We start from the raw sequence: 6,404 nt of genomic DNA, 5'->3' as shown, positions 1-6,404 counted from the left end.
GTCTGTGGGTGACAGAGCCTGAGGAATTGAAGGAGCGTCCTGCTTGGAACAGGTGGCCGTGAGAGCTTCCACGAATCCCTGGGAGACTGAAAGGAAGCTGCTAAGTGGAAGCCTCGACTTTGCAATGAACCGCGGAATGGACTGTGAAGGGGCACTGAATTAGCTGGAGTGTGCAGTGCGTCTGTCTGACAAGGCAACCCTGTGCAGGCTTTAACATGCTCAGCCTGAGGAGAAAGAAGGCAGCCTGTGAGGAGGCAAATCTCAGGCAAATGCTGGAGGGCAGAAGGGTTTTCATGAAATAGCCTTTTGGTAGGTCTGGTGAAAGGAATGGGAGCTTAGCTTTACCCCTAGGATGAGCAGTATGACTCAGAGAGCAGTGAAGGTGTGGGGTAGGTCCTTGTTGCCTTTGGCTCCTGTGGTTACATAAAATGCACCTTCAGCAGCCTTGCTGTGGCATAAATAAATTGTGGTCAAACAGAAAAAAAATCCATAATTCAAGATAAAGAAGGCCATCTATTTAGACCTCTTTATTTATAGACTGTAAGATTTGAATTGCACTTTGACTTTGTGTTGGCAGTAGTTTTAAGCTATGTTGTAGTAATCTTAGAGGTGTGTTTACAGCTGTATCTCCCATCACAGCTTCAAGGGCATGAATTCTTTAGACTAGGCAAATTTGCTGTTATTTACTGTATTTTAGATAGTGTTTCAGGATAACATGAAGCCTGAAACTGTGGCAAGCATCACCAGGCTGCTGACAGTCTCAGGAATCAAAATTCCCAACATGTTAAGTGTTAGTATGAGTGATGGCATGAAACAGACCAAAAAATGAGGTCTGTAAGAATTAATCTTCAGTTGAGCATGCATTTTGAGGCGGTTGTAATAGAAGCTGTGGTAAGAAGGTATATCAAAGCTCAAAACTCTGGGCTTTCTGCTTCAAGAAGAACAGGGACTTACCAGGGTACAGCAAAGGGCTACAAAGATGTTAAGGGGGCTGGAACACTCTTGTGAAGAAGGGCTGAGGGAATGGGGTCTTTTTCCTCTGAAGGCTGGGGCAGAATCTCATCAATATTTACCAGCACTTAAAGGGGGGGTATCAGGAGGATGGGACCATTTTTCAGTGGTGCCCAGTGACAGGACAAGGGGTAATGAGCACAAACTTGAACATAAGTTCACTCTAAACGTGAGGAGGAACTTCTTTGAGGGTGTTGGAGCACTGGAACAGGCTGCCTAGAGAGCTGATGGTCTCCCATCTCTGGAGACATTCCAAACCCACCTGGACATGTTCTTGTGTGACTCTCTCTAGATGAGCCTGCCTTGGAAGAGAGGTTGGACTTGATGATCTCCAGAGGTGCCTGTGATTCTGTGAAAATAACTTTTGATCAAACAACAGGAGAAACAAGCCTGCAAACTGTTGATTTTTTGTGGGGCATGAACCCTATTCAGGTCTTCTGTGCTTCCAGAGGATTCTGACTGCAATGGTTCAAATGGAGAGAGACATCAGAGCTTCTTGCAAATCTGCTTGGGGAAGTTGAAGTAGTCACTTTGACCTGGAGCAAGTGCTCCAAAACCAGTGCAGTGTCTCTGCACTGTGTTCATTGACAAACACCTTGCTGTTGTCAGACTTTCCTTTGGTTATCCTCTTTCTTTGCAGGTGAATTTTTGTATTTAAATTATCTCCAGACTCACAACCTGTGAAGTCCAAGATAGCTGTGCACCTTACAGCAGTACATTTCTGCCTGCCTGGTGAGTGGCATCAGAGGACAGTGCTTTAAAGCACTTTCTCTTGAAGCTGAAAACAATGTGTAAAGTTGCTTCTACTACAAGTAACTTTTCATCTAGGAAAGTACTGTTAATGTAATGCTCCTCCTGGCAGCCTGTGCCCATCTGTTGTTTTAGGGTACTCTGTGTTATGTGTAACAGCTCATTTGCACACCCACAAAAGAGCAATGACAAGCAGTGATGGGGTTGAGAGAGCCCAAATCATCATCTGCTGTGGGTACTCCCAGACCCATCACATCTCTGAGCCCAGAAGAGACAGGCCGCCATGGAAGATGGGAACCCAAACTGCAGACTCCTGTATTCAGGTCCCTCCCAAGGCTGCCCCAAAAGCCCCAGTCTGCCCCCACCCCATGTCCAGATATGAAACCCATCACTATCAGTCATCAGGAGTGGCTTTTTGGATCACCTTTCTGGTGCTGCTGAGGGATAGGGCACAATGTGGGGTGCAGTGGAAGAGCATTTATTAGGAATTTTTTCTTTATATTAGGAAAAACTATTTTGTATTAGGAAAAATTTCTCTCCTGCAGTAGTGGTCAGGCATTGGAACAGGCTGCCCAGGAAGGTGGTGGAGTCACCATCTCTGGAGGTGTTCAAGAGATGTGTGGACATGGCACTTGGGACATGGTTTAATGGCCATGGTTGGGCTCAATGATTTGGGGGTTGCACAGATGTGTGGTGGGAGAAACCAAAGGCAAGGAAAGAGAGGTGATATGGAGGAGGGATGAGTGTGGAAAAATAGAGGGACAAGACAATGAAAAGGTGGCATGGAAGTAGTTGACTGCTTGGTGTGCTCATCAGTACAGTCTGTTCTGTCTGCTTATTAAGTTACTTTCCAACTCCCTCCTGGGTGAGGGCTCTGAGTGCCTGAGCCCAGGGGACTTTGTCCCTCTTGTGCCAGAGGGGAGAGCAGGCAGAGGCCGTTGGTATTGTCGGTGTGTGAGGACTCTTGAGTATCTGTCTGTGGCTGGCTGTATAGTCTGTACGTGTCTGTGTGTCACACACATTAGCTCTGTGTGCTAATGGGCTTGACAGAATTCCCTGCCAGAATGCAGAGGCTGTTGAGCTGTCAGCCTTTGACAGGCTGGTCAGAGTTCATGGACTGCAGCAGTGTTAGGTTAAGTTGCTGGGTTTTGATTCTTTCCCCCTTTTAAAATTTGTTGGAAAAGACACTGAGAACCAGTGACATTTCTTACTGCTATTTACCTGACTAAGTAATATTTTGCTTTGTTGCCCCAGTGAAGGGCTTTGGCATACATTCTAGCACTAAAGCAGTTTTAGAGTCCTCCCAAAAGACTCTCTAGTTTTTTTCCCCACAAATAATGCAAAATGTAGCAGTTTCCTTGCTCTGAAGGCCTGGCTTTTAGATCCCTCTCTGAATTAGTCTTGCATATTTTCTTCTTAACCAGAATCAGGAATCAGAGAAGCCAGTGAGGTGGGGAAAAAGAAGTTGTGTGCTGAAAACTCCCAAGGTCCCTTTCCTGCCTGCAAGTTTTTGTGGTGTTCATCCAGTGTATCTCTTTTTCTGCCCCAAAGGCACCCTTCTAAAGGTGCTGAGCTTTCTCAGGCGTGTTGCACTGCAGTCTTTTGGTGCGTGACAAACCTGCTTCCTGGCTCACACACTGTAATTATTCTCCAGGAGTGTGCAGCATAGATTCTTTTTTAATCTAACCACCAGTGCTGAGCTGTGAGACTGACTGAACTCGAGTGATATGGATGTTAAAATCCTCACAAGCCTCAGGTACAATAGCTGTTATACAGTATTATTTGCAGGTACTTTGGAACAAAGGTGAGAGAGATGGTTTCATACTCTTGTGGCACACGTAGGCAGCCAAAGTTCTGCTCTTCTATAATATACCTTATTAAATTAGTTCAATGGTAATAGTTATGCAATATAGAATGATGGAAAAATTAAAGGAATAGAAGCTTGAAAACTCTGTTACAAGAATACCACTGATAGAAATAAAGGATCAGAGTTCTGATGGAATAGTCAAAATAATAGATCTTGGAAAATCTCACCTGTCCAGAACTTACTGACAGCTTTCCATTCAGTGGGGGATTTGATTTGTGGGTGTGCCAAGATTCTCCAAGCAGAATTTCATACAGACCTGTATGGTTGTTGTTCCTGAACTGAGCATGCAGAGGCCATTAGATGCAGTACACTTCTGAGAGAAGAAGTCACTGGGGGAGACTGCTCTGCAATGACAACCAGAAAAAACAGCTATGGCTGTGCAGCCGCCTTCTGTCCTTCCATGGTCACCTGGGCATGCATCTGCTGTGTTTTCAAATGGTTTGGCCTTTGCAGACAAAAGTGGCAAGGCTGAACCAGTGAATTCCTCCTCTACAGTCACAAGAGTGCTGGGGAATTCCCATGGTGAGGTCCAAACTGCAGGACAGGTCATGTGGAAGGTCTGGAGGTCACTGTAAAAGTACACACCCCCTTTGTGGATGCATACTGTTGCTTCTAAGGGGGGCACATTCCTTATAGAACTCTGGTCTGGGGGAAAGGAAAAACTTTCTGATTAATTAAGTAGGGAAAGTGTATGAGAAAATGAGTGGAACTCCATAGGACCTGGTGAAGAGCAGAGTATTACCCAATGTGTGTGTTCCCATTTAGCCTTTCCTAACTTGGATTACTTGATTCAGTATTACAGATGTCTCCTGTTTTCTTTGTAAGTAAATGCCCTTTGTGGAACAGAATGAAAGGGGGATTTAACAATAAAGGAAAGGCTGAGTTTCTGCTGTTGAGAGTGCTATTAGTACTTGCAAGGTATTTGGATGATTTCTGAAGCTTAAACTGTAGATCTCATTGTATGCTTTAAATACTCAACATCCTAATAGCTCATTGAGATACTCTGTGTATGAAAGAATAAAGGGTGCATTGTATTCAATGTCATATGGTTGTAGAGAGATATATTGTGGTGTTCAGTACAATGAACTCGGCAAGGTCTCCTCCCCTTTGCTGAGATGAATTCATCCAGAGAAAAGGAATTGATGGGTATTTTATTCTGCCTCAGATGAAGACCCACATTAGAGACTCAAATAGAATAAAAGGCAATCACAGGATCACAGGTGCTCAAGGCCCCATCCAACCTGGCTCTGAGCACTTGTACACAACTTCTCTGGGCAACCAGTGTTCCAGTGCCTCACCACCCTCATGGTGGAGAATTTCTTCCTCATGTCTCATCTAAATGGCGCTTCTTCCTGTATGAGGCCATTACTCCTCCTCCTGTCACTCCTCATCCCGTCACCCCATGGCTTTGTGGAAAGTTCTTGTCCAGCTCTCCTGGAGGCCCTTTTGCATACTTCAAACAGTGTAGATGACTACAATGTCATCAGCCACTGAGATGTTTCCATCACCGAGTTTTGGTGGTAAAACAATGTTTTACCACAGGGCATGAGAGTTCCCTGTGCAAGAGGAGTGGTTACTTGCCATGTTGTGCAGTGCAACCATTGTCTTGCTACCAGAGGCAAAAGCTTCTCACATTTTCATTTTACTGGTGAAATGATATGGAATTCTCCTTGGCTAACATCAAGGCATTTAAATCAATTAAATGCATGGTGTTTACTCACTTTAATGAATTTGAAAGATCTTGTGTGAATGAAGATTGCCTGATAAAGCTCTGCAGAGCAACTGTGAGTTACCAGCCAAATACTGGTCTCTCTGACATACTCTGATGACTGACATCTGGCACTGTTTGCTGTGGCATTATCCCCAAGATACACAAGTTCAGCTCAGGAAGCTTTGCTTGTTGAGAAGTCATAACTTACTGATACGTGCATATATTTTGCTTAGTGTGCGAGGCGCTAGGAACGAACAGCTCTGAAACTGTTCCCGGCGTGAAAATAAGGTCTGTCTGAACACTGGATATCTTTAATAGGCTGGGAGAAAGAGAATGGACTTGCGACAACTTTAATGTTGTGAAAGTACTAAAAAGAGGCAGACTTAGGTATCTTACAAATGGCTCTCGACAGCAATCCAAGAGGGAGCTGGAGTGAGGCTGGTGCTGGCCTCTTCTCCCAGGTAACTGACAACAGGACAAGAAGTAATGGGGCTCAAGCTGCGCCAAGCTGCGTATCAGGTTGGCTTAGTTTGGGCATTAGGAAGAATTTCTTTAGTGGAAGAGTGGTCAGGAATTGGAACAGGCTGCCCAGGGAGGTGGTAGAATCACCATCCCTGGAGCTGTTCAAGAAATGAGTAGATAAACAAAGTCATTTAGATTCAGAGTCCCTCCATAAATATTACAGGCAAACAAGGATACCTACATTATCTTTGACTATGACAGATTTATACATCTTATCTTCCCTAGTCTTCGAAGAATTGTAGGTAGATGGTTTTAGTTATGCTAAAATAGCTCTCTGACAAAGTTTTTTTTAAACAGTGTGTATGTACACAGCTTCTCCTCCTCCCTCCTCCACTGAATAATCTGACATTATTTATGTCTACTTAACTATTCCCAGTCTAGGTTGCATCTATCTGCTTAGAAACGGGATTAAAATTCTGGAAAGGAAAAATTTTATTCCTGCAAAACATACCAGTGGTTGTGCTCTAAAAAGGTCATACTGCAATGCTGCAGGCTGCTTCTCTGGGTAAGATCATTGCAGGTGTATGGATGACTAATTCACCG

The sequence above is a fragment of the Dryobates pubescens genome, chromosome 14, assembly GCF_014839835.1.
Source record: "Dryobates pubescens isolate bDryPub1 chromosome 14, bDryPub1.pri, whole genome shotgun sequence".
NCBI lineage: Eukaryota > Metazoa > Chordata > Aves > Piciformes > Picidae > Dryobates > Dryobates pubescens.
This window is presented reverse-complemented; position numbering follows the sequence as displayed.